The 24,671-nt window shown below is 39.2% G+C and overlaps 1 protein-coding gene across 2 annotated transcripts in view; it reads right to left on the reverse strand.

Moving 5' to 3' along the window:
- Positions 1–24,319, reverse strand: part of tenm1 (teneurin transmembrane protein 1) — a 230,956-nt gene extending 206,637 nt beyond the window's left edge. For both annotated transcript variants that reach the window (XM_029691557.1, XM_029691556.1), the window contains exon 1: positions 23,697–24,319. The gene's annotated coding sequence lies outside the window, so the exon portion shown is untranslated. The remainder of the gene's footprint in view (positions 1–23,696) is intronic.
- Positions 24,320–24,671: the final 352 nt, after the last annotated feature.

Below are 24,671 nucleotides of genomic sequence, written 5' to 3' on the forward strand. Positions count from 1 at the left end.
GAAGTATGCTTGCAGTCATTGTCCATTTGGAAGACCCATTTGCGACCAAGCTTTAACTTCTTGACTGATGTCTTGAGATGTTGCTTCAATATATCCACATAATCTTCCTACCTCATGATGCCATCTATTTTGTGAAGTGCACCAGTCCCTCCTGCAGCAAAGCACCCCCACGACATGATGCTGCCACCCCCGTGCTTCACGGTTGGGATGGTGTTCTTTGGCTTGCAAGCCTCCCCCTTTTTCCTCCAAACATAACGATGTCATTATGGCCAAACAGTTCTATCTTTGTTCGTCAGACCAGAGGACATTTCTCCAAAAAGTATGTTTTTTGTCCCTATGTGCAGTTGTAAACCGTAGTCTGGCTTTTTTATGGTGGCTTTGGAGCAGTGGCTTCTTCCTTGCTGAGTGGCCTTTCAGGTTACGTCGATATAGGACTTGTTTTACTGTGGATATAGATACTTTTGTAGCTGTTTCCTCCAGCATCTTCACAAGGTCCTTTGCTGTTGTTCTGGGATTGATTTGCACTTTTCGTACCAAAGTACGTTAATCTCTAGGAGACAGAATGCGTCTACCTTCCTGAGCGGTATGACGGCTACGTGGTCCCATGGTGTTTATACTTGTGTACTATTGTTTGTACAGATGAATGTGGTACATTCAGGCGTTTGGAAATTGCTCCCAAGGATGAACCAGACTTGTGGAGGTCTACATTTTTCTGAGGTCTTGGCTAATTTCTTTTGATTTTCCCATGATGTCAAGCAAAGAGGCACTTACTTTGAAGGTAGGACTTGAAATACATCCACAGGTACACCTCCAATTGACTCAAATGATGTCAATTAGCCTGTCAGAAGCTTCTAAAGCCATGACATAATTTTCTGGAATTTTGAAAGCTGTTTAAAGGCACAGTCAACTTCGTGTATATAAACTTCTGACCCACTGGAATTGTGATACAGTGAATTATAAGTGAAATAATCTGTCTGTAAACAATTGTTGGAAAAATTACTTGTGTCATGCACAAAGTAGATGTCCTAACCGACTTGCCAAAACTATAGTTTATTAACAATACATTTGTGGAGTGGTTGAAAAATCATTTTTAATGACTCCAACCTAAGTGTATGTAAACTTCCGACTTCAACTGTACTTAAGTATCAAAAGTAAAAGTATAAATAATTTCAAATTACTTATATTAAGCAAACCACATGTCACCATTTTCATTTTTTTTTTTACATTTACGTATAGCCAGAGGCACGCTAAAACACTCAGACATAATTTACAAACGATGTGTTCAGTGAGTCTGCCAGATCAGAGGCAGTAGGGATGACCAGGGATGTTCTCTTGATAAGTCTGTGAATTAGACAATTTTTCTGTTCAGCTTATTATTCAAAAGAGAGTACTTTTGGGTGTCAGGGAAAATACATGGAGTAAAACGTACATACTTTTCTTTAGGAATGTAGTGAAATAAAAGTAGTCAAAAATAAAAAATAGTAAAGTACAGATAACCCAAAAAACGACTTAAGTAGTACTTTCAAGTATTTTTACTTAAGTACCACTCCTAAAATCATTGACAAGTATGTTCTGTTTTCAAGGGATTGTTAAATAAATGTTATAATTATTTGATTTTAATATCACCTCTTGAAGACTATAGTCAGAACAAGCTACACATTTCCGATTATTCCACATTTACCTCTATCATCAGGATTATACAGCAAGTAAGTTAACTGCATGTTTTTCATGATCAGTAATTTCAGATACGTGAGGGTCATGTTAGCCTATTCATTTGGCATGTAGCTAACTAGCTAAGCAAACAACATGTGTAATTTAGTTTGCTTCATCTATGATTAAGCTTTTTGGAAAGAGCTTGACATCGGCAAGTCCTCGTACGGGTAAAGTTGTCAGTCAGACTTCCGTCATCACCACTATAGATGGCAAGCAAATCAAACAATATTTGGATATAACGTTAGCCATCTAGTTTATCCATGAAAGTTAGCTGGTTAACTAGCCATATTGGCGTGATATGTTATTAGCTATAATGGCCTGTCCAGCATTGTTATACAAGACTCTAAGCATGATGTGATGTTAATTGCTTAATTAACTTAGGAACCACAACTGTGTGGAAGAACCTGCTTTCAATATACTTCGTATCTCCCATTTTGTCTGGCCTGCTCCCGCTCTCCCAATCTGGCGCTCGAGGGCGCCAGGCTGCCCTTCATTACGCACACCTGTCACCACCATTACGCGCATCAGCGCTCACTGGACTAACCTGGACTCCTTCACTTTGTTGATTGCCTTCCTTATTTCTGTCTGCTCCTCAGTTTGTTCACTGTGTCAGCATTAATGTTGTTATTTTTCCCCTGTCCAGATGCTATTCCTGTTCTGTTTCATGTCCGTGTTTCATTAAATATTCACTCCATGTACATGCTTCTCATCTCCAGCGTCGATCCTCACAGAATGCAGACACCACTATATGAAGCATCAGGGAGGTTTTTGTTTTGTTGGCGACGTCGGGTCCGGGTGCTGCCGCCAATGGAACTGGGGGTGCCTCAACTGGGTCGTCGGGCTTTCACGCCTTAGTTGGCTCGAGAGGTTTCCTTGCCCCGGTTGGGTCGGCAGGCTCCCATCCCACGTCATACCTCAGCCTGCTCGTCGGGCTCCTACGCCTCAGCCGGCTCATCAGGCACCCATCCCACATCCTGCCTCAGCTGGTTCATCGAGCTCCCACGCCTTAACCGGCTCGCCAAGCTCCCACGCCTCAGCGAGATCGTCAGCCTTTCACGCCTCAGCCGGATCGTCGGGCTCCCACGCCGCTGCCTTCTCGTCAGGCTTCTACGCCCCCAGCCGGTTTGTCCAGCACCCACGCCTCAGCCAGCTCGTCGGGCTTCTATGCCCCAGCCAGCTTGTCCATTGCCCATGCCTCGGCCGGGCCCGTCAGGCTCGCCCAGGTGGGCGCCCCCTAGGGGGGAGTACTGTCACGCCTTCTCCCGCTCTCCCTCTCTGGCACTCGAGGGCGCCAGGCTACCCTTCATTATGCACATCTGTCACCATCATTACGCGCATCAGCGCTCACTGGTCTCACCTGGACTCCTTCACTTTGTTGATTGCCTTCCTTATTTCTGTCTGCTCCTCAGTTTGTTCCCTGTGTCATCATTGATGTAGTTATTTTTCACATGTCCAGACGCTGTTCCTGTTCTGTTTCATGTCCGTGTTTCATTAAATGTTCCCTCCCTGTACCTGCTTCTCGTCTCCAGCGTTGATCCTCACACATTTACTCAAGTGTTTCCATTATTTTTGCAGTTATCTGTATCTGGAAAGCCACCTGAGGAGCATATATTCTGAGCATACTCTGGTCAGTTCCAAACATCCATTAAAAGGATCACACTACAGGAAATACATGTTGGCAAAGAAAATCCCCTGGCAATGACACAAACATACATTCACACACATTCAGTTGCTTGCCAACGCACATACGTGCATACGCACACATGCACACACACACACACACTGAAGCAGTAAATAACAGTAAATGTAAAAGCTAAGCTCGGGGTCAACTAAGAATACCTCTTTGCTCTTGGCAATTTTCCATGGTGCTGAAGAGCAAGTGCCTCAACATTAATCTTTTTAACTTGCAACAAGGAGTAGAATTTGTATGTAATATCATGCAAAGGATATGACAGTGGGGCCAGAGAGCAAAACATAGCCTCTGGGAATGAGGAGAGGAAATGTCAACTACCTGTATATTGTTTTCCATGCTCGCTGTTAGAAAGTGGTACTCACATTTTAAACAAATCTGTCAAGTTGGCATAGTATGTTATCACATTTTGGGACTATTCAAATAATGCACAACATCATCTAGGTTTTGAAACAAATACTCACATTTGTACTTATACATTTTTCTCTGGTTCAAAATATTTGCAAGTATTTCCTTAGGCATTGTGTATTTCCTTTGGCTCAGTGTTATAATGCCAACTTTACCAAAATGCTGCCTGGTAGCTATCTATTTCTCCAATTAGTTCACTATTTTGCATTTCAGAATCAAAGTGATGAAATAAACAGCTGTGGTTTCAGTGTTCCCATAAATACTCTAATTGCAACTATAAGGTCAACCCATTAGATTACATTATATTAGGAGCATTACACACTCTGCAGAGGCGGTGTTATTTACAAAATGTAGACTGGCCAAGCCATGTCCTAACAAGGAATGTTGTGGTTCCTCTCTTTCCTGTCTGTTTTTCACAATTCTCTCCGTGTGGTTTCCCAGGTTGTGTAAATCTGCTCATGCTGGCCCCTCTGCGTCAAGCCCATTTGGTGGCTTGATGTTTCTCTTTGATATGAGACCTGAAAGCCTGCCCTTCACTAAAAATGAAAGACGAATCTTTGAACATTTGAACGTTTTTTAATAGATAGCCCCAGGTTGGCTCGGTTCTCTATGATGCACCATGTCATCTGTCTGTGGTGATTTATCTACACTGACATGAATACATTTTAAAGCATGAGTTTTCTGTTTTTAATTTGATGTTTCGTTTTGCATGTTATGGAATAAATATTATTTCTGACATGTGTCAAGACAAATATTACAAAAGCCATGTGATACAGAAGCACAATGATGCTAAATAGCTTAGTTCCACTTGACTGACATGGTCTACATTGAGTGTGAGTAGGCAGTAATACTATGTGATATTAACAACATACTCCAAATCATGTTTTGCTCTCATTCCTTGATTGATTGGATGATGTGTTCTAGGTGGAGTTTCAGGAAGACATGTTGGATTATTCATTATAAAGCAAACCTGTTCTGTTCACATGACCCCAAAAGCGAGACTGTCAAATACCTTCATAATGCTTGCAAGTGTTCTTGACTTACAGTACACACCCCTCTTTGGATAACAGCACCAGCAACATCACTGCCTCCCCAAGAATGCTATAGCATACCTATAGGTCCATGACTGCCTTCCACAAAACCAATTACAACTCACTGACAGCGTGTTCCAAAGGGGGAAACCTTCCCTTGTTAGCCAGGATGATCAAAGTTTTTCCCCAATGATTTTGGACACACGGTAAAGAACCTACAGGCCACTGAATCATTACCATAATTCAAAGTCTTTAATCTTCTCTTAACGGTGCACATCAAAGTAGTTTTCAGCCTCTAGTAAAAGTGCCAACATGACAAGGAGCAATATGACAGATTCTCTCAAACTCACTCTGTTGTTTAGCTATTTATTTGTCTATATTTTACAGACCCAAAATAACATGGGCTGTCACTTAGGGATCTACAATAATCAATGATGATTAAAGAGAATTACCCACCTCATTGGTGACCACTGAGCGCAATTATGTAAAATCTGCCAGGAACATCATATAACACCCATGCAGTGTGCTGGAGGTACGCACCTGAGGAAAATCACATTTAAATTCACATTGGTACTCTTGATTTGACTGAAAATAAACCTAGGAGATAGGCCTACTACAAGTCCCATAGAGAGCATTGGTTTTGTAGTGTTCACCTCTGTATGTGTCTCTGGCATTGCATCAACTACTGTTGTGATCACCCCACAATTACATCAACATATCTCCTGTTTCCCATTTGTTAATGGAAACAACACAATAATAACAAATATAAAAATGCTTATAAATTCCAGAAGTATACATACAATAACTAGGGGTTAGTGTATTTTATACAATTTAATAACATTAATAAACAACATGTTATACAAAACGTTTTGCCTGTTAAAGGTAGTTTCCAGCCCCATGACTGACAACATAGTTGTCCCGAAATGATGTCATCAGGGGTGGGCAACTCCAGTCCTCGGGGGTCGAAGTAGTGTCACATTTTTTCGGTATCCCTGGCAAACACAGCTGACTGAACTAACTGCATTCTAAACTGAAGATTATGATTAGTTGCTGATTGGACTCAGGTGTGTTAGCTGGGGCTCGGGTAAAAGTGTGACACCAATCAGGCCCCTGAGGACTGGAGTTGCCCATCCCTGGTCTACATTATTGTATTCATATGTCCATCTAATGATGGTGTTCTCCATGAAGCACAGCAAAACAACACCCCACCTCATTAAAAGATGATTTAGAGAAAAGGTATACATGACAGAATAACTTTAATGGTAATAGAGTTGAAATACAGCCAACAATCTCCCAGAGGAGATGCCAGTAAGGTCCACAGCTCGCCACACATCACTGCCTCCTTTCAGAAGAAGCTAATTATTCCAACGCTTTAGCAGGTTGTGTATCTTGTCAATGTCCCTATGTGTATACACGGCTGACACCAGGTACTGGTTGGAAATAAATAACTGGATCTGATAGTTTGGTGAGAACAATTCCTATTGATTTTAATGTGAGATCCAGTCAGAAATCCATTATTGATAGAGAGTGAACTGAAGGCAGTAGATGCACTCAACAAATGTACCTTTATTTAATTAGGCAAGTCAGTTAAGAACAAATTCTTATTTACAATGACGGCCTAGGAACAGTGGGTTATACTGCCTTGTTCAGGGCAGAACGACAGATTTTTACCTTGTCAGTTCAGGGATTCAATCCAGCAACCTTTTGGTTACTGGCCCAACACTCTAACCACTAGGCTACCTGCCACCCCAAATGACAGTCTCAGTTGACAGTCTCAGTTAAACACATGAAGCAAAACTGACCAGCTCTTACAGTACTACACACTATCTACTACTATCTTCTCACTGTTCCTAGTTGCCTAATAATGGCCTCTAAAACCACCAAGAAACAGCATATTAAAATAAGGAATAGGCCACTGTCCTCTGCATCATTTAAAGGGAAATTACGCTCAAGTCATACAGTAGGGTCGTTCCACCAATTCGGTGCCTTTTGAGAAGAGTAACTTGGTCAAAAAAATGCTTGATTTCACCCAATTTTAACATTCTGTCATAAAGAGCTCAACTTCATAAAAACATGTTTTACGATCTGAAGGGGTTGAATAAAAATGACTATACTAAGCACCTATAATTGCTAAATAAAGTAACAGGGTTGACGATTTCGTCTTAAATCAGCCATAAACCCCCTTATGACAGGGGGAATGGAAGCTTGTTGTGTGCAACAGGAAGTGGCAATTGAATGCAAGCTTCACAAAAATATATCTTGTTAAAGGCCCAGTGCAGTCAAAAACGTAATTTCCTGTCTTTTATGTATTCTTCCACACTATAAGGTTGGAATAATACTGTGAAATTGTGAACATTATGATAATGCCCTTTTAGTGTAAAAGCTGTTTGAAAAGACTGCCTGAAATTTCTGCCTGATGACATCACCATGTGGTAAATTGGTTAATAGACCAATAAGAAAGAGACCTCCAAACCTCTCTGCTAATAACAGCTAGTGTCAACCTGTTGAATGTTAATGTTAAGTGGATGGCCGTATAAAACATATCTTCATGAGAGGGCCATGAACAGTAACTAGTAATACCTTATACTTTTTGGGGGGAATATGTTATGTATCTATGATTTGTATGTACATTTTGCACTAGTATGCACTGCTATAGTAAATAGTATGAAAAATAGAATATCATACATTTCATTTTCAAATTGTATATGCTATGAACATCCTACTCATGAAAAAAGGGGGAATAGGGCTTGGCAATTTTTGTTGATAATCTACATATACTCACAATCAATTTTACAATTGACATGCTATAAGATTTCAGCTGCCTTATTACTGTAATAATGTTTTATATAACTAGTGGTCAGGGAAAATCTGTGAACTTGTGTTGGCTCACGAATTTACTGATCCGTCACGATCTCAGCTTTCATCTAATATAAAGTTTGTCCCTCTGTGATGAACACAAAATGGTTTTGTTTCACATCTTCAAATTGTGTTTGAGTTTTTTTAAATTAAATTTGATATAAATCGATGTGTGTTTGTCATAGAACGATGTGAGACTCTCAGCTTTGCAGCATTATGCAGCTTGTGTGCCTGAGATGAACCGTTCCTCCACAAATTGACGGACAGTCCGATCAGGGAATGAGCATTAAGGCGGGACTCCCGAGCCTCCAATGGCTGTGGATATGTAACCTGATACCCCAGAGTCATTTGAGGCCAACTGAATTGAAGCAGGCAGAACTGCAGTGAAGCGATTTGGCCTAACAGAAGTAGATTTACAAGTGAATTACCTTGATATGCCGTGATAAAACAATTAAATTATAACGAAGGTCCCCTAAATAGGGGATTTAACATTTAAGAGGTAAAAAAATGTCTAGCCTGTCTATATATGGGTAACAGGGTTGATGTGTTTCACTCGACCCGCTCAGTTTTCCACCACAAAACACCAGAAAATGGCCAAAAAGAGTAGAACCAGCTCACCTGCTTTTACTCTATGATTTGACTATTAGATGTTCAATGTTTCTTTGGCAAAAAAATATATTTAAAAAAGAATAGTTTCACCTTATTGAAACGAGAGTTCAGTTCACGTAAAAGGGTTAACCTTAAAATGAAGGACAGACAAATAAATCACTAATCGCATAAAATAAAGCAGTAAGGCCCGAGGGGGTGTGGTATATGTCCAATATACCATGGCTAACGGTTGTTCTTATGCATGATGCAATGCAGAGTGCCTGGATACTGCCCTAAACCATGGTATATTGGCAATATACTGTCCCACAAACCCCCGAGGTGCCTTATTGCTAATATAAAATGGATACCAGTGTAATTAGAGCAGTAAAAATACATGTTTTTTTTATACCCGTGATATACAACGGCTTTCAGCCAATCAGCATTCAGGGCTCGAACCACCCACATTCAAATAAATAATCATCTTCAGAAATGACCTTGTCAAAGCAACAAAATAACTAGGGCATTACAATGATGGTGAAACTTGGAGAAATGTGGGGATTAAGTGGGTTTAAATCTTCGTAGAAGTGACACAGTGATGGAGGGACATGTCAAAATGCTGAATTTTGGCACTTTAGCATAATATTCATAGAAAAAATCTGATTGATTGAATTCTCCATGTGGTCTATATTAAAGGGCACTTCATTTATTATAACAGGCTTTTAAAATGCAATACTGGTGAACAATTTCTACTTAAAATACCAAAGGGAACCAAAAGGCACTCATTTTGTGCAACGACCCAGTAATTCATAATGAAGTCTGTGTTTCCTCATAGAGGAGCAGAAAGGAGATAGAGAGTACTGTCTGCTAGCTACTTTTATAGAACATGTAGATTAGTATTTAGATGTTTGAGTCATACATTTTTGTAACCTGGCAGAAAATGTATTCCTATTCTGTAGTGATTCATTTGTGTGAGGATTAATTGGGCTAGGTTTTAGATTCAACAATACAACTCACACATAAACAGGTTCTGTTTTCATTGTTTGTAAAAGAAAGAGAAATAGGATGACAGTATTTAACAGAACGCTATTTGACATCGTAAGGCCACAGCCTGTTAGATTTTCAGTCATTTTAATTAATGATGTATCATTTAATTAATGGTGATATAAATATCTTAATTATATTGGTGCAACTGTCTTACCTTACGCCATAGTTCATGATTTGTTGGCATAAGATAAACAAAATAATGTTGACAGGTTCAAAAGAGAAAAAGTAATGTTGTTCTTGGAGGAAAGTAATTCCTTCCTACACATAATATAAAATAGGTAGCATGAAAATGGCATGGGATGAGGATTGCACAATTAGCGGTATTTTACAAAAGTTACTGGAATCTTCTGTAATGTTGGTAATTAACAGAAAATATATGCCAATCTTTGTAACTTTGGATTAAAAAAGTAATTATATATAGTATACATTGTTTATATCTGTGTCCATACTGTCCATGAGTTTCTAGTAGATAAACCATATGGTTCAAGAGAAAATTGCCTAATTAATGAAAATAGCATCTAATCAACAATGGCATTATTATAGTAGCAACTCTTCCAACTATTTACTTTTTTCACAACTGCTACTAGCTTGACACCAAAGCAAAAGACAACAAATACATACTGACATAGTAAAATAAATAAGTGTGTAAAAAAATAGAAAGGATATTGCTGAAATATTAAACACCAATGATATTCACTAAGTTGATGGTTTATATTTAGCCTAATGTTTTACTGCTTTGTCATTCTATTTTAAATGTTTAAATCATCTTATTTAAGTATTTCCTATATTTTACATGCGATAAGGCCACACATATGGCCAGAGATAATTAGACACCTGTGATAATCTGAAGTACCCAAAAGGGCCACTAGATGTCTTGTGAGAGATTACATAAAGCCCTTGAAAGACACCAAAATGCTGGTAGTTTCCTGGTAAACTTCAAAAGTTTCAACTAATATAACCTCCCTTTGCAAACCTACATGGGATGCATTTGCTCCATTGTTTTGTTGGTGGCCCAGCCTTGTATGGCATCCACATCTTCCAAGAATGTGCATTTAAGGTATACACATTCAATGAGGGGCATAGGGTCAACAGGTAGGAAGGGGATTATCTTGCCTCCTAGAGAGGAATTCTGCTTCAGCAGCACTAGAGATAATCCACAAGACTCAGTGATAAAAGGCTTTACTGTTCCCACTAAGTACCATGGAGTCCCCAGCACCTGCAGCTATCTAGGGTTACTGCCAAACTAGTTATTGGGGGTATATGACAGAAAACACCTCAGATCCACTGTGTACACCCCCTTCCCTGCTTCACATTTACTATAACAATTGCAGCTATTGAAACATCACACACACCACATGGATAAGAACACACATGCACGCCCACACACCCACATGTACAGACACACAAAGAAATTGTTTATGTAAGTTAACCCAATTCTGGCATGCCCTGCCCAAGGTTGCCATGTGTAATTTTCCCTCCAGAGGAAAAATCCCCACCACTAATTTAAATGTCAAAATAGTTTTCTTCTTCTTTTTCTTCCAACATAAAAGAGTTATGATCATAAATCATTAATACACTGTAAGCTTATTCAAAAATTGGAAATTTGTGCGACATAAATAGAAGATAGATTCCCATAAATAATTGATACGCTTAAATAATAAACCATGAATATATTTGCAATTTTATTCACTGTATATTACTTGTGCTTATAGAAATGATTATTGTATATTCAGCGGGCTTCCTTCTTGTTTTAGGTGAATAGAGTAGTCCCATACTCTATGGTTTTTCATTGTGGAAAAAAACAGCACCCATGAATAAATAGCAGAACATCTAAATAGCGAAAATAAGATATATATTTTAAGTGGTAATCCTCTGAGGCTATAAAACAACAGCAATGCTCACAGGGACGCAAAAACATCAAATTAATATTTCAGCAGTGTCTGGATACAATGGCAAGCAGCAGCCCCACTTGGTCAATTACTGCAGCTCAACCATGTGACAACACTAATCAAACACTGCCTCACCACGACCGATTGCTAACTAAAGGCCAATTCATACTTACATGTCCGTAAGGGCCCACCAGTTCATTCTGATATATTTATGTATACCGGCAGGGCTCTTTTGGCCTACAGTACACCTAAAAAACAATCTCACCAATATAGCTCTGCATGTGGATGTGGCTTCATTCAAGCAGCAGGTACAGATTTAAGAGACAGAGACGTTATTTTAGCCTAGGTCATATGTAAGGTAAGAAACCCACCTACCAGCGCACAGTCTAATATTCTAGAACATAGTCATGCAGGTCCATCCATTTTTTGTATGGAAGACCAGTAAGAGTTCATTATAGAGATGGTGCATTACTACAGTAAGTAATATACAGTACACCAGCTCTGCTCTGTCCACTCTACCAGGAAAAACAGGAGTCCAATTAAGTGAGTGCTGGGATTGTTTTGTGACACCTGTCTCTTCACATGGAGTTGTCACAGCTTGCAGAGCGGAGCCGAGTGGGGGACAGGATGTACTATAACAACATCTGATTACAGCTCAATAACGTGTAGACCTCTCTTTCACTCTCAGTGTCTCATGCTCGATAGCTTCTATACATCTCACTAAACGATACATCCCACTATTGTACATTCATGGCATACAAATATATGCCTATTATCCTCTCCTGTTTGATTGCTGTTGTATACAGTAGGTGAATAGGTGAAATGGAATTGTATAGTATGGCCTTCAGAGTGATGAACAAGACCCACACCTCGGAAAATAACTTTTACAAGCTTGTTGCTGAATGGTCAACAGTTGGTTCTTGTTTTGACTATAAAAATGATATAGTTACTGTTACTCTCTTGCATCAATTGTAGCACTGGTCTCCCACTGGTCTAATGGTAGCCTAAGGAAGTCCACAACAATGGACACACTAACACCCACAGCACTGTTTTGGATGCCGGTACCCATTGCACTTGACTGTAGCCTCTTCCTCCTTTTCTCTTCTACAACTCTGGGGTCTTGTATTCAATCATCATCTTTCACCTTGTCACAGGACAAGCATGGCCCTGCAAGGCAGGCCTGTGGACTGTGAAGAGATCACTCTCTCTCCCCACCCCACCACCAGTGTTAATGAAGCGGGCTCAGAGATGGAGGAGGCGAGGGACGCAATGAAATCCTCTCTTTTCTACCCTGTTATGTGCAGATTAAAGGTGACTCCTCCTAATGCAATAACCCTTTCCAGAATCTAGTACAAGCAGCATCTCCTGAAAAAGTCATCCATAAACGCAGGTTTAACTTTCGTAGCTTTGCAGAATATTTTAGGTGACGACCTGATAGGCAGCATGTTTCACTGTGACTTTCCCATCGTGCTTTGACACCTACGGATGGTAAACATTCACAGGGTGCTCTTGGTTGTCACGGCGCGTAATGCACTGTTAGCTACATGAGGCTATCAAATTAAGTGCTGGAGGCATTGATTTCTCTGCTTTAGAGAGACATGTTTGTTTCTGGGCTCAAAAGTGGCTGTTCATAGAATCTAGTTTTATAGTTTTAGGGAATCCAAATTATCTCCAAAGATGTATTGTTAGTACCTACAATACATAGCATACAGTGTATTAGACAAATACTCCAAATACACAAATGAAAGCCTATGGAATGCTTGATGGTGAGTATACATAATTCAATGATAATTCAATATTACAGGGGATAACCATGGGCGATACACCAGTCTCGTCGACCGGCTGTCTACCGTACCTATTTACGGAACAAGTACGTTTATATGCACACTAATAATTCAATATTAAACTGATTATGGCTGAGTATGGCATTAGTCATGTAAACACCTTCCTCTGCTTATCTTAATCAGCGTAAGATCATAATCGAAATAAGCATACGCCGATTAAAACACCTAGTTTTCTGAGCAATATTTCTAATTATTAGGACATGTAAACAGCTTAATCGGCGTTCCAACAGTGTATTTGATCTGTGCATGTGCAAGCATCTTCGTGAGTGCGTCTTAGAAATAGTTTTCACATAAAAACTCTACATGTCCGAACTCAGAATCAAATAGTCTTCAAAAAAAATAACATGGTCACTGTGGTAGAACACCTATTTAGATTTAAGATTTTCTGCATTTAACGAAATGCCCATCAGAAGCCTGATTTCAGATGTTTCCATGTAAACAGGCTTATTAGTGAAATCATATCAATGTTTTAAACTAACTATTATATTAATATCTAATATAATAGTATTATAGTGTGCATGTAACCGTGCTCAATTGTCTGTTGCATTTATCTGTTGTGAATGAGAGGTCACCCTAATATTTCCTGGAATCTGAGTAGCAGCAATTGATTTCTGCTGCGCCTTGTAAGCTATTGTAGGCAGCCTCTAAGTCAGGGGATCTCCTCCCTGATACAAACATCCAATCGTATGATTTGTTAAAAGGGAAATCTGCAGTTTCACGCATACATTTTTTGACGTATACATTTATGATATATACCCATTGATCCTTGAAGAATATAACTTAAAAATGCCTCATGAGTTTCATTCAACTGTGGTACCCCATCAGAACCCACAATATACGCTTGTTTTAGTCCAATGTTTGTAAACAACATAAAAGTAAACAAAAACGGTATAGCCTCAAAACATCATTTTGATATAATAGATGGTCAGTCCTTGTACATTCCTCCACCCCCGTCCCTCAGCTTTTCACCAAAACAGTGGTGGGGTGTCGGCTTTGTTTTCCTTTCAACTCCAGTTTGGCCCTTTAAGCAACCAGACTGTAACCTTCTCAGCATGTGGCAACCCACCCAGAGTGTGGGCAGCTCAAGATGAAATTCAGAGTTTACTAGGCTTATAAGCCTGGTATGCATGGTTAGCTACGTAGAAATCCTTGGTGGTTTATGGGAACTAGTACAAGCCTTTTATAGGCTGGTTTAATTCCCAGTTTGACGAATGGGACGACTTGGTTTTAAGGGTGCTCCCCACCATTTCTGTCCTGAAGTTCCAAGGAAATTACACAACAAGTCATCTCTGTGCTTATGCTCCAAACTGCCAGTAGACACAGAAACATAATGGACTTGAACTAAAAGCACTGGAACTATGATTTGAAAACAGCTGGAGAGTTCAGAGTCTGTGGGTGGTACTGCTGTTTATATCAAAGGAGATGATCACTCTAGACTACTCTTTTTGAATATTTAAATAAAAACCACTGACCTATCAATAACCCCTATGGAAATAATGTCAAATAGTCCATTGTTACGCCATATATTAAAACATGGTTGCATGGTACCACTGAAATGAGCAATGTGCATGTGCATTTGCACATAAAAGCTTTTCGATGAATTGACCAACGCAGGCAACATGGATCTCAAGATGGATTACAACAGAAGCACTAATGTTTTTCTTGATGTTCGCTCACATTACAAGCCAAGTTTGGGGCACCAGGGTTATCAGTATCTACTTGAGGGATCTCTTATGAGAATGGCATCTTATTGTAAGGATGAATAGACCACTCCCATAAAGGCATACATCCACTTTATTCCCAAGCCATGTATCAAATGGAGGCGTTATACTCAGACACGTGCACTTTTGACAGGCACCAGGGAACAATATATTGTATGAGACATATCTTCCACTTTCATGGTCTTCATTGCATTGTGCTGCAGCTGCAAATCATCCATTTTGAGTGTAAGAAGGTGTCACTCAGAATCTTCCAATGTCAAATGTCTGTATGACACTCACGCTTTAGTCATCTCTCAACAGTATACCGTTTGACATTCAACTTTGGCTCCATCCTTCCCGCATGGACAAGCCCTTAGATGCAACACATTATTCACTATCCCTACCGGCACGTCTGTCAAGCCCCTCTCTCCACTGTGCGTCTCCACCATGCATCACAGCTGGCTGCTCCCAGCCTCCCATCCACTCTGCTGGGCCGGCCCTTCCAAAGCCCGTCCTTCAAACCAATCATCCGTGCTAGACATGGAATGTATGTGCCATGTACTGAACACACTAAATCACATACCAGTCAAAACTCATTTGAAAAAACATAATTGCTTTGCTCGAAAACTAATAACACTGACATGCAAAGTGTGAAAACTATTGTAGTTGAATATATGCATTTAATTCAGATCCACTGCTCTTCCAATTCCAATTGAAGCTGTTTATTCTACATAAGACTATTTTAATTCTTCCTTGTCATCCATTCATTTGTTTATTTCACCTTGGTACTATGTGTTACTGTAGTTAACTGGAGTAATCTCAACAGCAGAGCTTCCTTGTCCTTTCTTCTGAACATTCTAATCAGCTGAAAGCATCCTGTCTTGTCCGTCGTTCTGATCCCTCTCTGATAAGGAACATAGATCCTAATAGATACCACTGAGTTGGATTGTGAGTCAAATATTTGTAGATGTTGTTACTGTAGCTCTTTTGTTGTAAGACAACAGTAGAGCAGATGCACTATTTTTGATCATTGGTCTCTAGTGGCACGAGGTAAACTTTAGAAATGTTCAAAACAAACCTTCCTTTGTAATGTCTTATACCAGCTCTGCTTTATTCAATGCAGCGTCATTAGTCTCAGTTTATACATAATGTAGATTCTATGGGGAAGAGAAAGGTATACAGAAGAAGACAACAACAATGATTCACATATCCACCAAGCAAAATGTAATTCCTCCCTATTAGCATTTCAAGACAACTACAAAAGCTGATCAAGTTTCTCCCTAGAGTCCACTTAATATATTTCAGCAGACACATTCTGGATAAGTTATACAAGCGCAAACAAATATGACTTTGGGTATTCCATACTCATAACTCAAAGATATCTCTGGCTTCAAGATCTTTCTTTTAACCTCTAGCCTACATGTTGACAATGCTGTATTCAACACAGTTATTTTACCTGGTACAGTATAGGGTTAACCCATGGTAAATCATGGTTCAATGAGCAACTCCTTGAATGAAGAAAGAGCTCTTGCTCAGGCCCAAGCCAGGTACTGTATATCCACAAAGATTTAGTGTCACTACTGTACAGCATGATACGAGTTATGGTGCATTACTAATATCCATTTTATGGCTGTATCCTCTCCAGTCAAGAGAGAATTTCATCTTCACTCACAAATGTTCGTCCCTTCCTTTCCAACTCACTGCCCCTATACACCTCTCCATGATAGTGAGAGGCCAAAATGAATGTGGTCAGGTACTGCGCCTATAGGTTCTGGACATTTCAATGGGCTTGTGTACTGAAATTCAAAATGATTAGTTTTTTAACTGGATCATTTATATCAATACAATTTAGAGACTCAACTAATATATCATGGAAGTTTTAACAGTCGTTCTGCACTGAGTGTACAAAATATTAGGAACACCTGCTCTTTCCATGACATAGACTGACCAGGTGAATCCAGGTGAAAGCTTGGATCCCTTATTGATGTCACTTGTTAAATCCACTTCAATCAATGTAGATGAAGTGGAGAAGACAGGTTAAAAAATGATTTTTAAGCCTTGAGACAATTGAGACATGGATTGTGTATGTGTGCCATTCAGAGGGTGAATGGGCAAGACAAAATATTTAAGTGCCTTTGAAAGGGATATGGTACTAGATGCCAGACGCACTGGTTTGAGTGTGTCAAGAACTGCAATGCTGCTGGGTTTTTCACCCTCAACAGTTTCCTGTGTGTATCAAGAATGGTCCACCACCCAAAGGACATCCAGCCAACTTGACACAACTGTGGGAAGCATTGGAGTCAACATGGGCCAGCATTGCTGTGGAACGCTTTCGACATCTTGTAGAGTCCATGTCCTGACGAACTGAGGATGTTCTGAGGGCAAACTGGGCTGCATCTCAACATTAGGAAGGTGCCCCTAATGTTTTGTACACTCAGTGTATAGTCTATAATACTATATGATCAGTACGTTCCTGATAAAAGAAAATGGAGAGTGACACATGACAATAAAGACTGAAATTTTATAACGTAAGATCGGGACAAAATACCATGTACAATATAGCTTTCAATAAATATTAGGAAAGATGAGAGGCATAATACAGTAGTTGTATGAGAAAGCCACTGCTGAAGTGGGAGGCTATGGAGAGCATGGAGGGGTCGGGGAAATGATTGCCTTTGTTGTAAAGACTACATTCCATTTGACTACAGGGTACTGTACTGTATGCCAACGGCATCATTTGAGAAGACAAGCATGGGCAGAAGAGGTGGAGACAAATAATTGAATAGAAAATAGGCAGTTGACGTTTGGCAGAATGGGATCTTGGTTCATGGGAAAATACCTGCTCATACAACCACATGATATGGGGAGAAACCTAAATAATATACACTATGAGCTATGGGAAATGTTCATCGAAAACTGCACTTCAAATAAATGTTTTTATCACCAGTTGAATACAAAGTAAACATAAAAAACACAATTATGTTTAGGCAGACATGAAAACAATTGGTTGTTTCAATGCCAATGGGAGAGAGGCAGAGTTCACACTTAACACAACTAGAAAGTAGGGATTAATGATTGTTAAATGGACATAATTGTTTGATGATGAAGAAGAAGATGATGATGATGATGCATACTGGAGATTGTGGTATGCTGAATTCCTCATTACAACCATAGAATCTGACATGAGAAAAGTGAAAACGTTTAGGCCTTTAGGTGGTTTCTTTGGGCTTCATAATGGTCACATGCTGATAAATTATCAAAATAAATTGACAATAAAGGATGATTTAGATACCAAAACATGTACATGGCAAAATAAACGTAATTAACGTAATATTTGAAAATATATACACATAATCCCCAATAATGCAGAAAAACAGACAGCTGCAGGTCTCATCTAACACAACAAGGAAATAACTTAAAGGTAATTAATTAAAAGGTTATCCCTCCCTAGAATAACTCACTAGCATCACCACTGCCACCACCACCACAGCATTCACCACTACCATTACCACCCCCAACACTGTCACTAAAAAAACACTGCCACTACCAATACTGCACCTCCAACAGTGCCCTTAGATCAGCTATCAGCTATCAGCCAGGAACCAACATTCCTCAGTGCTTTGCTCCTTGTCCTGGTACATTCGGAAATACATGTCTATGTATGAACCTGATATTAGAAGGGCCAGTGAACAACAGGCCGTATGTATTTACTTAATTTAATGGTTCTAAAACTATGTGATAATGCATTAAGAATTCATAACCAGACCATTAAATAAAGTGTCACCTTGTACTTTTCTGCAAAAACAGCAGGGCATACTCGACAATGACACATACAGTAGTCTTGTGTCTCATACATTTAGTAGGTATGCTTAGGGATCGTCATTGAGCAGGCCAACATTCATCTAGGAATGGAAAGATATGCATACTAATGCTCTTGTTTTCACCACCTTCAGACATCAAATGTCCCAACAATATGTTTCCATATTTCCTTGGACATTAAATGAAAGAATAACCAAACTGCATCTCCCATTAGTTCATGTGTGAGATGTGGAATGGAATATATTTGCATAACTGATTTACTGATTTAAAATTTGGTTCAAACTATCCTCCAGCCTCAAACTGTGACCTAACCTTTAAGATACATCATTTATTGTATCACACAATGCATTCAGTCACTAACAACTGTTTAAAAATACACCATTGATTAATGTGAAACGCAATCAAGTCAGCAGAGTGTCCAGGCATATGCCCTTGCATAAGGTTATAGGCCTTGAACTGTAAAAAGATATACTGAAATAAAAGTCATGGAATGACATAATAACAGAAGGTTTCTTTGTGAAATGAAGGTCTAGAAACAGAAACATTTACTTTGGCGCCCCTCTGGTTTAAAGATAGACTATGCAGATGAGTAACCAACTGCAATGAATTATTAGGATATGTAAGATGGACAGGCCAGGTATTGGTTTAGCATCATACAAATAAAACTGTGTTTCTGTACAATCTGTAAGACCTATTCTGGATCCTAGCTAATGTGCTTGGCCATAAATGCAGAATATCATAAGCAAGCTATTTAGAAGTCCTAATCATTTAGAAACTTGCGTTTGTGTTTTTTCTACCATTAAACCCAGTGGTTTAATTTGAATTGAGTAAGAAATAAGGCATAAGGAATGGCTGCTAGGTGGTGTACCATGTAAACCAGTTGAATTCAGTGTACATGACTTCTCAAAACACACTGAGGGCTCTATTTTAACAAACCTAATGCAATGGTAAATCTCTCAGCCAGAATTATGAGAGCAATAGCTGGCAGTGGCGCGATAGGGCTGGGTTTTGATGAATAAACAAGTTGTAGGTGTGGCAAGGGCTTGGCCACTCACTGCCCATATGAAAAAAATACTACAGTACTTACTGTAGAATTCTGTAGTAAACTGTAGTATACTGTAGAATACTATACTGCACACTGTAGTATCCCTCGATCATGTGTAGTACTTACTATAGAATGTTGTAGTATAGTGTAGAATCCTATAATAAATACTACCGTATTATCAGCAAAAAACACTGTAGTAAATAGTACAGTAATCTTTTCAAAAACACTACAGTCCGCAAAAACACAACACTCTTTTAACTATAGTAATTTCCATATACCCTGCCCATTCCCCTACCCCATGTCCCAATTTGTGCAACCCATAAGTGAGAAACATACATGTCAAGTACAAACCATATTGTTTTCCCTACAAGTTCAGAACTATCCATTCAGACCCCAGTCCTACCTAGATACAGGTTATGGAAAATGTGCTCTTTTAGTATTTCTCCAGTAGGTTTCCTCAAGGACAAAGCCTGCATTTCTAAGTGAAACATAATAAAACCAAAAAACTATAGTGAATACTACAGGAATGTCGGCAAAAACACTACACTAACAGACCGCAAAAACACTACAGTAAATACTACAGTATACTACAATCCGCAAATACACAACATGAATTACTATAGTATATACTACAGTTTTCTTTTACTACAGTATTTATATTATAGTTAAGAGTAAATACTACAGTAAATACAACAGTGAATACTACAGTAAAGTCCACAAAAACACTACATTGAATACTATAGTATTTATACCATAGTATACCATAATATTTTTTCATGTGGGTGGCCAATCAACGTGTTCCATGGTTTAATACGGCATGTGTTTGTCTCAAGTTCTGTAGGTTATTGATGATCTTTGCATTGTCATCAACTCCAATCAAATCATTTAAAAAGAAGATGTAGAACAAGCTATGAAGGGAAAATACTAGGGTTTTAGTACAGGTACAGCCAACTAGTGCAAAAACAATATTGCAATATTGTCAAAATGATACAATACAATATATTGTCAAAAATAATATCCCGATATGTTACTGTATGGATTCCTTCTCCCGTCACTAGCGCACAACTCGGACACCCATGAATACCCCACACAACATGCCACCAGAGGTCTCTTCACAATCCACAATCTAGAACAGACTATGGGAGGTGCACAGTACTACATAGAGCCATGACTACAGAAACTCTACTCCACATCAGGTAGCTGATGCAAGCAGTAGAATCAGATAATAAAAACGATAAAAATACACCTTATGGAGCAGTGGGGTTCCGTGAAGAGACACACAAAAATACAGACACATGCATACACACACTAGCACAAGCACTCTACACACACGTACATTGTATTATTGTTGTATGGTGGTATTATACATTTTGTGTTGTAGATATGTAGTGGTGTAACAATGTTATATGATGCACTGTTTTATCTTTTGTTGTATGTGTAATGTAAGTGCCTTAATGTGTTTAGACCCCAGGAAGAGTAGTGGGGATCCCTAGTAAATACAAATACAGGGCTTGATATGAAACGGAAAACAAGCAATCAGTTTTTTAAAACAACAACAATATTTCTAAATAGGATGAGGTCAGAAGCATGATATCATAAATCACTTCTCTCCTTCCATGGCACTCACTGTATGCACATGTAGGCCTAAATGTCTTTATGCATCATATTTGCACATCTACACAAAATACTAGGCCTCTATCAATTGTATCGTTGTGCAAGGCAGATTTTTTTTTAAATGCAGTTGATATGGCATTATAGGAGTACTGAATAGTTTGGAGGAGTGTGTGTTTGGTAAGCGGATGAGGGGCACTCTTTGAAAATGGGGATGGATAGCCCACTTGAACAAGCAAAATTAAGTATGCAGTGAATTGTGAATAATTAAAAAGCATGAGGGCAAAAACCTCCAAAATATTTCAAACGCCCTCTCAGTAGACCATTTAAAACCCTTCATTCATAGGCTACTTGGCTAATGGCCAGGATAAAAATACGCACCTATGCAATGCTGCTAAAACAGCCTTGAGGGTAGGCTATGCGTGGTTTTTGCTCAAATTAAACGAAATGGGGGGGAAAACAATAGTTTTTGAAATGTTTTTAAATACGAGATTCACCGGCACAATGAATCTCTCTTCCAAGGGCACTTCGCGTCATGGCTGGATAGGCTGCGCTTCCACTCTCAAAATCCCTTCTAATTATCAGCGGTGTAACCGTTAAGACCGGCTTTTTGTGGGTCTCAAAACTTCCCATTAGCACTGCATGAACCTCACTTTTGTGCTTGTTTTTAAGGAGACACCACAAATATTGCCATCCCTCCCACCTCAGTGCAAGCGAGCTGATGTTAGACAGGTACATTTCCAAACCTGGCTTCAGGGCTGGAAAATGCCAGTGCGACAGTTTTTACAAGACAAAATTGCAAACTAACGTGTGTTTGACACTTGCGCTTCCTTAGTGACAGCCCAAAATATAACCCTCAGACTTACTTGTACAGATTTTTTAATCAATGGCTCTCAAAAATGACTGTGTTCTTTCATCAAGAAAAGTAAGTGTTGTCACACTGTTTTTCAGTCCAATACTGGTATTTAGATTTATGAGTGGTGTTTTATTCGGATTATATATTCGTATTGATCTATCGGAGAGGTTCATAGCAATTGATAAGAATATCATCATATATCCATTACAGTACATGAGGTAGGCCTACATAACGGTACATGAATAATACTTTTACATTACACATCTGGAGTCTGCAGTAGTTTCATCTAGCCTACTCAACGCAGATTAATATAATTAACATTTTCCAAAAATGCAGTAATGGAAGCTCAACATTGCCTCTGTTCTGACTATATTAGCCTGTGTGTTTCAGGTTGCGCCTGAGAGTAAATGAAAGCCGTGTGTTGATCATACGCAGCGGCCTTACGATACCATATCTAATATCATAATTGCAGGTAACAAATATGTAATAATATGTAATAGTTGTTTTCAACGAAACATAGGTTCCATGTCAGTAAGCTATTACTGGACACCCCTGAGTAACACATATCTGAGTTGCCAGTTTAAGACGGGTCTGTCTTGCACATTGCACAAGGTTGTCAACAGATTGCAGCAACTATACAACCTGCCATAAACAGAATTGAGATATTATTCTAAAAGAATTTTGTTTCATCCTTGACAGCTGGAACATACTGTATATTCTGTTTCTGGTCATTCCATCAAGAGCATTGGCATAACATTTGACATAGCCTACATGTACTTGTTTGCATCTTTACCTGAGGAGCTGATCAGTGGGTCTCAAGGATATGTTCTCAGACTACATAGGCTACTGAGTGTCTAATACTACTACCATTGATAATACATATGATACACAAGTGTACCATGATAGCCTACATTTAGAAATAGAGCTACATTATAACCTAACCTTACTGTATACAGGTAGCCAAATACATTTTAATGCACTGGCTCACTGCCCACTGGGAAAAACTGGTTGAATCAACGTTGTTTCCACTCCTTTCAATAAAACAATTCAATTTAATGACGTTGAATCAACGTGTTAAACTGACACCACGTTATCAACGTTAGGGAATTTCGTATTTTTTCACCCAATTTTTAATCTTAATCCAATGACGTGTTTTGTTGATTTCATGTTGAATTCACAACCAAATGTACATCGAAACTAGGCGTTCAGATCATGTATGTGCCCAGTGAGTGACCGACATGTCAACTCAATGACCCATCTGTCTGTAAAGTTTACGTGTCAGGTGTATAGCCTTTAGCAAAATGGTCATGTTTAGGTAGGTTACCACAGAATGTCTCTTTCCTCAGAGTTGGTATCACCAGCTAGAAACATAAAGATAATGTACATTAGCATCACGGGCCCACGGAATGAGAATAGCCTATCCGGCACCTTGTGTGTTGATACGCGGCTATCACTACACTCTACATTCCGGTTTCTCGATACACAATGTTTGTGCACCTGAGGCTACCACGATTCACCAGCGATAAGACTATTGCGCGCCACGTAGAAATTCTGCGATACACACAATCTAGCAGTAGCTAGCCTACTACACAAATGGCTCACCTTTGCGTGATGTGACCATTCCGGAGGCTTATTCCCATGTCATAGCTTCACTTCAGAGAAAAATTACGACTGTTGATATTTGTATATGTTGTATCCTCGTGTATCCTTGGAAAATAACGCAATGATGATGGTTGAGCTACACTCGCTTCAGATGAATAGGCTATGATGCTCCCGGTCAATGTCTCGAAGAGAATTGCAAGACAGCGTTTGAAATGTAATGCCGGAACGCGTGTATTAAAAGTTATTTGCTTTTTTTCTAAGGGTTATGTTTCAACTGCTCATCTTCAACCAAATCTTCCCTGTTGGACACAATCACCAACTCAGCATCACTGGAATATACCATATGCTACAGAGAGGAAGGGGGTGTGGCACCGCTGACCAATAATTTCCACATCCACACATTCGGTATATGCCTGCCGAGATTTAAACGCGTTAAATTGGAATTAGACCGTTTCAGGGTGAAGAGATATTGCTGAACATTGTACAGGTAGTTCTCACTACCTTATAATGGTATTATTGTGTATTATTACACAAAAATACGCTTTTGAATGTTGCAAAATTATCCAAATAATGATTAAGATGATAATGATGATGATCATGACATTATTATCATTATTATTATTATTATGTTTGTTGTTGTTATTATAAGTAGGCTATTGTCAAGCCACTTTTTTTCAACAGATTGTTACGGTAGACAACCATTAACGATCTGTCTACATCCAATAATGGATGTAGACAGATCCAAATAGGGAGGTGAGTTGAACGCAATCCCTGCCTGTGAACTGGCTGCTTTCTCCCGTTAGTATTCAAGGCTGCTAGCTTATCATGGCTAATTTGAATTGCAATCTGTTTGCGCAAGGGTCCTGCCAGAGGGAACCAAGGACTGAGTCTTATAAACTCTGGGAGGCCACAGCCCTGCCTCTGCTGTGCACCAAGGCAACAAGATTAATCAATACAGCAGATTTAAATACATAC

The sequence above is a fragment of the Salmo trutta genome, chromosome 15 (genome assembly GCF_901001165.1).
Source record: "Salmo trutta chromosome 15, fSalTru1.1, whole genome shotgun sequence".
Lineage (NCBI taxonomy): Eukaryota > Metazoa > Chordata > Actinopteri > Salmoniformes > Salmonidae > Salmo > Salmo trutta.